This window comes from Balaenoptera physalus (genome assembly GCF_965194825.1).
Source record: "Balaenoptera physalus genome assembly, chromosome: 1".
Taxonomy (NCBI): Eukaryota; Metazoa; Chordata; class Mammalia; order Artiodactyla; family Balaenopteridae; genus Balaenoptera; species Balaenoptera physalus.
In genome coordinates this window covers 121,595,484-121,606,098 of record NC_138882.1, presented here as the reverse complement: position 1 = coordinate 121,606,098, position 10,615 = coordinate 121,595,484, and the positions used below count along the sequence as shown (strand labels likewise).

The 10,615-nt window shown below is 38.6% G+C and overlaps 1 long non-coding RNA gene across 1 annotated transcript; it reads right to left on the bottom strand.

Moving 5' to 3' along the window:
- Positions 1-314: 314 nt before the first annotated feature.
- Positions 315-6,714, bottom strand: LOC309637019. Its single transcript, XR_014250365.1, has 2 exons — positions 5,362-6,714; positions 315-3,910 (listed from the first exon to the last, which is right to left on the bottom strand). It is a non-coding gene; the product is annotated as an uncharacterized lncRNA (long non-coding RNA).
- Between the last annotated feature and the right edge of the window lie 3,901 nt (positions 6,715-10,615).

Below are 10,615 nucleotides of genomic sequence, written 5' to 3'. Positions count from 1 at the left end.
CTGTAAAGGGATTTTCATGGTTACCTCAATTTGTAATCCCCTGACTCCTTATGAGGCAGACATCTTGCTATCTTTGTCTGTGTTTAGTGGCCATCTTGGTTTTGCTCTTACATGAATTGGCCTTTTTACATTTTGTCCATTTTCCACTAGGTTACCTTTTTTTTTTTTTTTCAGCTTTTGTATAATAAAACTCTTAACCCTTCGTTTGTCACATGCATTGTAAATATTTTTCCTAATCTATCATTTGTCTACTGAATTTGTTTGTGGTATTTTTTTCCATACTATATATATATATATATATATATATATATATATTTTAATATTTGAGTAGTTATCTGTCGCTACTTTTACAGCTTCTGGGTTTTCCTACTAAAGGACTCTCCAACCAATGTTTAGAGCCAAATTTTCATTGTTACATTTTTACACTTAAATCTCAAATCTGTCTGATATGTACTTTTATATAATATAAGGTAATGGTCGTACTTTTTATTCTACCTTATACATAACGAGGTGTTTGTCAACAATATATGTGAAATTGGGACTTCCCTGGCGGTCCAGTGGCTGAGACTCCGCCTTCCAGTGCAGGGGGTGCGGGTTCCATTCCTGGTCAGGAAGCTGGGATCCCACATGCCTCTTGGCCAAAAGCCAAAACATGAAACAGAGGCAATATTGTAACAAATTCAATAAAGACTTTAAAAATGGTCCACATCAAACAAATATTTTTTAAAAACCGAACAATATGTGTGAAATAAATCATCCTTAATCACTGAAGTACAACATTTTTGCGTGTACTAAATTTCCATATGCCCTGGGACCAAGGGTGTATTCAAAATATAAACAATCAAAACAGCATGAACATAAGCCAGTCAGAACAGGTGCTATCTGTACTTCACTGCTACAGGGACACCATGCAAGCCAAGTGGATAGCAGTCGTGTCTTGCATCTATTTCTGGGTTCTCTATTGTGTTTCAGTGACTTATTGGTCTATTCCTATGCCAGGATCATATGGCATGATTTCTAATTTCAGTAATCATTAGATTATTAGAAATAATCATCAGAATAATAGTTAACACATATAAGACTATGTGTCATGTGTAATCGAAGAACTATATATAAACTTGTTTAATCCCTATAACAACCTTTTAAGTGAGGTGCATTAAACCATTTTATAAATGAAGAAACTGAGGGCCAGAGAAGTTAAGGAACTTGCCCAAAATAAGAAATGAAGTCGGAATTCAACCTAGGCAGTCTGACTCGAAAGTCAGACTTTCTATGTAATAAAATGCATAAAAAATCATCTCAGTACAATCAGTCACAAACTATAATAGCTTTTCCCTATACTACCATTGGCTCTAATCATAGAACCTCCATATTAATCAGTCCTGGAACTTTTTATCTCTGTATGTTCGTTAAAGAAATAATTAAAATTTCTATGTTTTAAATCACCTTTAGGAATTTTAGTCATGGAGATTTCAAGCAGGGCCTATCGCAGTAGACAGATGGTGGGCACGTTGACATTTTAATTCAGTTCAAAGGCTTAAGTATTTTGGATATTATGGTAACTTGGTCATTACCTGTTATATTAGAAAAGGATAGGTAATGTGATAGTGTATTCAGTGTCAATACAACAAGATTTATTTCTCATCCCATATGTCCAATGTGAGTAGTGGGAGGTCAAGGGTGGGAAGTGGACTTACTCTACATAATCACTCAAAGATCTAGGTCAGTGGGGGTTTCATCATTGTTTGATGCTGCTAGCTCAACCAGGGGCTTCAGGGGAAGAGACACCAGGGGAGAATTCACATTCACTCTGAAATACATTGCACCAGATGTCATATACATTACTTTGACTCACTGCCCCTTAATGAGAACTAGTCATGAGGCCCTAATTGCAAGAGGGCTGGGAAGTATAGCCCTCCAGGGTTCCAGGAAAGACAGGAGAACTACACAGGGCAAAGAGTAGAAGTTTCTCCCACATCCAATCCCTCACCCTTCACAGGGATTTCAATCTATTGTGATGTTTTTATCTGTTAATTCTTTAAAATGATGCTATAAAGCATATAGTCAGAATGTGGATAAAACTTGTTCATACAAATAGTATTAAAGTTGGGATTTATATTCTTTTTTTAAAAATTTTTTTTATTTATTTGTTTATTTTTGGCTGCATTGGGTCTTGTTGCTGCACGCGGGCTTCCTCTAGTTGTGGCGAGTGGAGGCTACTCTTTGTTGTGGTGCTTGGGCTTCTCATTGTGGTGGCTTCTCTTGTTGCAGAGCATGGGCTCTAGGCACGTGGGCTTCAGTAGTTGTGGCACGCGGGCTCAGTACTTGTGGTTCGTGGGCTCTAGAGCACAGCCTCAGTAGTTGTGGCACACGGGCTTAGTTGCTCCGTGGCACGTGGGATCTTCCTGGACCAGGGCTCGAACCCGTGTCCCCTGCATTGGCAGGAGGATTCTAGACCACTGCGCCACCAGGGAAGCCCGGGATTTATATTCTTGACAAAGGTCATAATAACAATAACAACCACAATGATAAAAACTACCATTTATTGAGCATTTATTATTAGTCAAGAACTTCTCCTGGATTATCTCACTTTGCGAAAGATTTCCTAGTATTATCTGAATTTTATAGATAAGGAAGTGAGGCTCAGACAGCTTAAGCAATTCACCCAAGGTCACAGGTGGTGAGGAGCAGAGCCAGGAACTGAAGTTATGAGGGCTGAACCCAAAGTCCAGGTCTTATCCATTAGGCCACAGAGCAGCACATGCCTCACAGCTGTGCCCAATGGTATGCTCTCTAAACGCAGCCTTGCTTCAAAGCCTCTATAACCCTTAAAGTAGCAAAATCAGGCTTTGATTCACATAAATTAGCACTGGGGAGCTTCTTAGAGATTATCTAGAACAACCCTTTCGATTCTCTTGAAAAGAAACTGTGTTCATTAGGATAAAGTTAAGCCACCTAGTGGCTTAGAAAAGAAGTTTCTTTTTCTCTCATGTAACAGTCCGGGTGTGAATGTGCAGGTCCTCAGGGCAGCTCTGCTCCTCACTGTCACTCAGGGACCCAGGTTCCTTCGGCGCCTGTACCTGCTCCCAGGGCTTGTCAGCAAAGCCAGGCACCGCATCCCACTCCGGCCAGCAGGGACAGGGGAGTGAGCGTGCACGAGGTACAGGGAGGCTCAGGCCTCCAAAATGTTAATGACAACTGACAGGGACAGATAAAGAAGACCCAAAGGGCAGGGATGTGTGGAGGATGAGAAGAGAAAATGACATTCCTTTGTTTTTGCAGTAGGAGGAGAGATTATGGGCTCAAAGTAGGGAATTTCATCAGCCAGGCGTTAAAAAAGTATACATCAGAGGACAAAACTGCTTCCTGCCTTTTCCCTTTCTCTCCACTGCTGTCATTACTGAGTGTACTTACGAAGGAGGAAAGCCGGGAAAGTGTTAGAGAGCCAGCACTTCATCAGTCAGTAGAAAAGAAGACTGAAAAGTGGGACATGCTTCTATCCTGAAATTACTAACTGGGATGCTGGGACTGAGAGAGGCTGGTTAATGGAAATTTCAATTTAGCCATTAGTTAATCAGAAATATCTTTTGCTTGTGTTGTATTTTTAATTAAATTAAAAATTTTAAAGCAGGTGATGCAGTCACATTGTTTGAAAATCTAAATGATAGAAAAAGATTTATCCAGAGAACTCTCCCACCTCCATCTCCATGCCTATTGTGAAAATGCAGTGGACAATTAAAGACTTCATTCTGGCTATTGTGATAGAGAGAATGTTCATTAATGAGGAATGTCTCAAAGAAAAGGAAGGCGGCAGGTAAACAAGGAGTCATCCACAGGAATCTCATGGGTGTTCCAAGGAAGGATGAAGATGGGCCTTATTTCAGACAGCAGGGCAGTCCTTTGCTGGTTCCTGGAACACAGGGCTCAGGTAAAGTTCAACATTGTCACTGTCTACCCCAAACTTTCCTTGCCCTCTTATAGGTGACTACTTTACAGGATTGGTATTAGTATTACCTTATACTAACACAGGCAAATATGAATATATATTCTTTTTTTCAAGACTTTTTTTTAAACAGAAGTTTTAGGTTCACAGTAAAATTGAGAAAAAGGTACATAGATTTCTCTTGGACCCCGTGCCCCACCACATGCATAGCCTCCCCCATTATCAACATCCCCTACCAGAGGGGTGCATTTGTAACAACTGATGAACCTACACTGACACATCATAATCACCCAGAATCCATAGTTCACATTACAGTTCACTCTTGCTATTGTACGTACTATGGATTTGGACAAATGTAAAATGACGTGTATCCATCATTACAGTATCATACAAAGTATTTTCACTGCCCTAAAAATCCTCTGTGCTCTATTCATCCTTTCCATTCACACCAACTCCTGGCAATCATTGATCTTTTTATTGTTCCCATAGTTTTGCCTTTTCCAGAATGTAATATAGTTGGAATCATACAGTTATTTTCAGATTGGCTTCTTTCATTTAGTAATAAGCACTTAAGTTTGTTCCATGTCTTTTCATGGCTCATTTCTTTTTAGCACTGAATAATATTCCATTGTTTGGTGAATATATATTCCTAACCTTCCCTTTCTTACACAAAAAGTAAAAAGTAGGATAGTATATATACCTTCTGCAAGTTCCTTTCTCAAATTTTACAGTGTATCCTGGATATCTTTCCATATCTATACAAAGAGCTTCTTTACTATCCTTATTTTTTTCCCACTGTATACTATTCCACTGAGTGGATAAATCATAGGTATTTAACCAGTCCCCTATGACACTAATTTACTTCCAGTATTTTGCTATTATAAACAATGTTTCAATAAATAGTCATGGATATCATGTACATATTATACATGATATATATGTATGTATATATCATATTGCACATGTGTAGGCATATCTACAGGATCATTTCCAGAAGTGAGATTTCAGGGTCAATCAGTAAATATATTTGTAATTTCTATAGATTTTGCAAAATTGCTCTCCATAGAGTTTGGATCACTGTACCTTATTACCTGTGTTGTATGAGCATGCTGTGTCTCTGTGGCCTTATTAACAGAGTGTGTTGTCAAGTGGAATTTTTCCAATCCCGTTGGTGAGAAATAATATCTCCTAGTAGTATTAATTTGCATTTATCTTTAAAATATCTTTTTGATTCAACAACGGTGTTGAAAATTAATTTAGAAATAGACTCTACTGAAGCTACTGACCGCTTGAGTAATCAATGATCAACCCCCGTCCCCGCCCCCGCTGGACCTCCTCACCAGGGTAAACGCAAATGAGTACTGTCATTCCACATGGTGGAGAGCAGCATGTCTTCAAGCTTATTCCGCAAAACTTACCAGCTGTCCTCAAAAGAGTTCTGCGCTCAGATAAGTTTGAGACACTCGGGCCAAGAAGGTGAAGAGGCTTCTTCATTGAATGGCCCCTCAGAGGCTTTGTAACTGTCAGGTTCAGTGTGAATCTCTAGGAGGGAAGAATGATAGACTTTGTCAATGGAGCTCTTTTTTTTTTTTTCAGAGCACATGCAAGTAGTTTTCTTGGAACACACTTCTTGTTTAGGAGGTTGGGTTGTATTTATACCTAGTCAATGGCCAACTCTGAAAAGTGGTTTTAGTTGTTTTATAAAATAAAAAATTTCTATTCTTTTCTTACTATTTTTTTTTTCTAAAAATTGAGGAAGTGGGGGTGAGGATCTCAGTTAACTGAAGGTTGTTAATACTTGGATTAACTGAGATACAGGAATCAGAATGTGGACTTGGTGAGCTTCCCTCAGGGCCAGCCCAGGGAAACAAGGACCTTGGTAAACTGCTCTGTACTAGTCCTCCTTTCCCTTGGTTGCTTTGCTCAGTCCCCCATCGAAAATAGGCTGGCAGGAAAAGCCCTGAAAACTCATTTGCTCTGAGATGCTAAGAGTTTCTTTTTTATTATTCAATTACTCATTGAACAATTTCTAAATGTATTGCTTTGTGCCGGATCTTTGAATTTGCCCCACAAGAAATGTAAGGCCCTGCTGGCTTTGCAGCAGCCCCTAATCCAGTTAGGAAGATAAGATATGCCAGCAGTGAGGTAACAATGTAAGTGTGATTAAGTGACAAGATGAGAGGTAGGATAAGGTTACTTCTCCCAGGGAGCTCCTCTCTTGGGAGTCTGCTGTTTAACCCTCTGGTAAAGCTTTACTGGGAGCTCCCATTGTGGAATTTCCCCAATTCCACAAGTCACGATAAGGAGGCATTTTCTTTCTGCCCTTTTTTTGGGAGCTGCTCCCTGGCGCTCTCCCTTAGTTGGTTGGCTGCGGGTGCCTCCTGCAGTGGGGCAGGCCAGCTGCTGTGGGGAATCCGAGAAGCCTGGCGGGCCTGAAACCAGAGGGTATTTCTTCAGTAGCTTTTGGCTCCACTCAAGGTTTTTCTCTGTTAATTGCATTAATATTGTCAATAATGCAGAAGTGGGGGAGAAAAGCTGAGTCTGCTTTATATTTTTCCCTCAGTCCTCTTTTCACTTCCACATTTGTTTTAATTCGTGTGGCCACCAATTCCTTTTGCTGAAGGCAAAATAACCAGGTTCTCAGTTTGAACACTGGTAAGTAGCTTTTTAAAATCTGAATAGCTTTTTGGAGCATTCTAAAAGGAAACGTGGTTTTTCAGAGCACCTAAAAAGAGGATGTATTAGAAATGCCAAATTGCTATTATAAAAAGCTGGCTTCTGGCAAGGGACTTAACATTTAGGACTTTCAAGGAGATGTACAAAAATTTTGAAAACACTTGTTTAAATGTGGTCTCAAGAGTTTAGGAGCACAGTGGGGGAGGGATGGATTGGGAGTTTGGGATTAGCAGATGCAAACTACTGTATATAAAATGGATAAACAAGGTCCTACTGTATAGTATAAGGAATTATATTCAATAACCTGTGATAAATCATAATGGAAAAGAATATGAAAAAGAATGTATAACTGAATCACTTTGCTATACAGCAGAAATTAACACAACATTGTAAATCAACTATACCTCAGTAAAATAAATTTAAAAAAAAACAACGAAAAAAATAAAGCAATAATGATAACAGAAAAAAAAGAGGTTAGGAACATTAAGTCAAGCAAACTGGATAACTTTACATATGACTCCATCTTGAGTTCTTACTCACAGAAGTAGTTCTACAGTCAAATACTACAACCAAATACTTAATTACAAAGATGTTCATCTTAGTGTTATTTATAGTGCTGAAAAATATGGACATGATATTGTTACAACAATAAATAAAGATAAATAAAATAAAAATTAGGTTTTTGAGGAATTCTTAATGGAATTGATAATGCTTAATGTTAAGTAAAATATGACATATCTATATTGTGTAGAATATGTACACATATGCATAGGAAAAGACTCTTAAGAAAATACTGTATATCAAAATGTTAACAGTGGATTTCTCTACTAAAATGATTTCTCTTTTATTTTTGTTTTTTCCAGAACTTCTACAATGAGCATGTATCATTTTCATAATCAGAAAAATTTTAAATGAACATTACTATTATATAGAATTTATGTCTAACATTAATGTCATGAGAATGAATTAAAACAATGTGATAAATATAATGAATTGGTATTGTATTTTTGGTGTAAACATTGTTCCTGTCCTTGAAAAGACTAAATATATTTGTAGTAAAAAAAAGCTTAAAAGTTTTTGTTTTCTGTGCTTATGAAACATATGGACTTTTTTCCCTTACTTTTGGCACTTATGTGAGGCAATTGAAAATCTATTCTGCAATTTAAACTCTTGTACAGACAACACATTCTCAAAATTTAGTGCAATAAAGTTGTAATTTCTCTTAGAACACACACAAAAAATCTGTTCTCCATCATTGTTTATCACATTTTCACAAATCCCTGTTGGAAAAATTAGTTGAAATCATGGTAAATGCTAAGAAAATCTAACCCTCCTTCAACTAATTCTCCTGGGCTTAAAAAAGAAAAAAATTAATACTAGGCTGGGTGATCTAAAAAAACCTTCAGGGCAAAAGATTAAATTAGGAACTTTAGTTTAGCTACCTAGCAAGACTGGTATAGGATAGCCTTGCTACTGTTACAGTGGAAACAAAAGTGGAAAAAGAATAGAAAAACCTAAGCAGCTCATAATTAGCCAAAGTAACCAGATGAATTCAGCAACTTCTAAATAAGTTAAAAATACTCAGGGCCCTGGTCAAATTACCTAAAAAAAGCCACTTACTGTCTAAGGTTTGAAGTCAACATCTCCAGGTTGGCTCCAGAGGTACTACCTGGCAATCCTATTTCTTTAAAAAAGCATCAAAATCTTTTTTTTTTTTTTTACAGTCCAAGCAGCAAGGCCGGGGGAGCCTCTTTCATGTTGTAGTAGTAAATTCCAAGTGCTTCAGTTCAGAATTAAGTCACTTACCTCCAGGGTTCCGGACAGTCTGGAACCCCCAAAGTAAACCCTTCTCCTGGGTGGCAGCTTGGTGTACAGAAAAAAGACCTTGAAAACGCAAAAGCACCCTACAAATGTAAGGGCTTATCTTTCTTCGACAACTATGGAGCAGTCTGGAGAAATTAACCCTCTCATTTGTTAACCTCAATAACAGGCTTTAATAGATCTGTAGCCCTGGATGGCTCAGATAATTGCTCTAATTAGTTTGGTATGGAGGGAGGCGGGGCAGGGGGATTTGGAGCTCAAGTAATTAAGCCTAAATTAAAAGAAAAACAATGAAGAGTTTATGCCTTACGGATTTGACCTATTGATTCCAGATGTTAGGGAAGAAATTTTACTGCTATGCTAAGTCTTTTAGGCCACTTTTTGTAGTTAAGGAGAGGACTGGAGGGGAAGGCCTGAAGGCAGAACGTGGTAAAAAGAGAAGGTCCCAATGACTCTGTGTGTGTGTCTCCAGATTGAAAACTAGCAAAAACTAGCACCAGGGTCTTAAAAAATCCCCCTGGTGTGGGAGTTATTTCTGAGTTGGCTTGCTTATAGCTTTGCTGGCAGACAAGTCACTTCCTTAGTTGGAAGTGATTGTTTTGTTATTTCATTGCAGTTTTTCTCAGGGACTCTAAATTCAAACTCCAGAGTCAGCTGGGGAAGTTTGCTAGAATTTTGGTCCCATTTAGAAATGGACACAGGTAATTATGCCAGGAATAGAGCTGCACTTTTACTTCAATGATGATGTACCAAATCCTCTGTTTCTTCTCCTTTTTCAGAAAATGGTAAACACAGGGAAAGGAACAGGAGGAGTTCCAGACCCCGGGTACCAAAATATTACAGACGCACAGGAAATGACTTTTCAAATCCAGCCTGTAAACCTCTCATTTTGTGGGCTTGCCTGTGAGCCTAGAAAAGAGAGGAAAGATCACAGAGAAGACATTCCTATGTTCTGGGAAGGCTGTACCAGAGGACCTCTGGAGGCCTTCCCATGCCCTGGTGCTATGACTCTAAACTCAAGCCATAATTTGAAATGTTAGAGAAAACAATGAAATTTGAGGCACAATTTGTGGCTTAAAGCTATCTCGCTTTGCTAAAAAAAAGTAGACTTGGAAAAACAAGTGAAAAGCTAAAATATATTTTTGAAGGGAGAGGTGTATATTCCCAGCCCTATTATTTTAAGGCTTTCAATTAAAAACACTCCAACTATGTGATAAATAAGCTACTAAATCACTGAAATAGGCAGCAGTCTTCCTAAAACATTTATGCACTGACTTTCCTTTTACATTAATCTGATCCATCTGAAAGATGTTTCTGGTGTATTAAACAAATGCTGGGCCTCCAGTTAGTGAACTGGTTTTGTATTCATTAATTCTCCAAGTATTTGTATTCTGAGTGCCTTCTAGGGCTAAGAAGAGTCCTTGAGTCAAATACACACCAATCTATTGACTCCAGGGCAGTGAGGAAGGAACCTGGAGCCAGACGGCCTGCCTTTCCCAGCTCTCCCACCTTGAGCAAATCACTTAACCTTTCTGTACGTGTTTTCTCCCCTGAAAAGTAGGGTTAGCACCTACCTGATCAAATTAAATGAGTTAATACATGGAAAGCGCCGAGAACAATGCCTGGCACATAGTAAGTACTTAATAAATGTTGGCTATTTGTTTAGTACTGAGCATAGGGAAAACCAACTTTCAGGTGCAGATACAGAGATAAATAGAACAAGGTGAATAAAGGAGGGAATACTTGAACTGCTTCTTGGAGGGAAAAGGGGAGTTTCACTAAGCAGATGGAGAAGGGCCAGGCCAGGCAGATGGTACAAGTGAAGGCACAGAATGATTAAACTAAATGGTGTATCTGGGGAACTGTAAATAATTCATTAGAGCTGGATTAAGAAGTGTGTCAGAATGAGGGGAGAGAAGCCTCAGGATTTACTGACCAAACCGAAATGATGGGAAGGAAGTAAGGCAGAAGGCAGGTTTCTGGGTTGATTGTGATGCCATTAACCTGAAACGAATTATAGGAGGGGATGTGGGTTTTGACTCGATGTGTTTGTTTGGTTTTGGACATACAGTATGTGAGGGGACTTTGAGACCCAAGCAGAAATGTACAATTGGATGCATAAATTTGGGGCTTTACAAGAGCATTCTGGTAAGCATACAATGAAGGGAACCATCA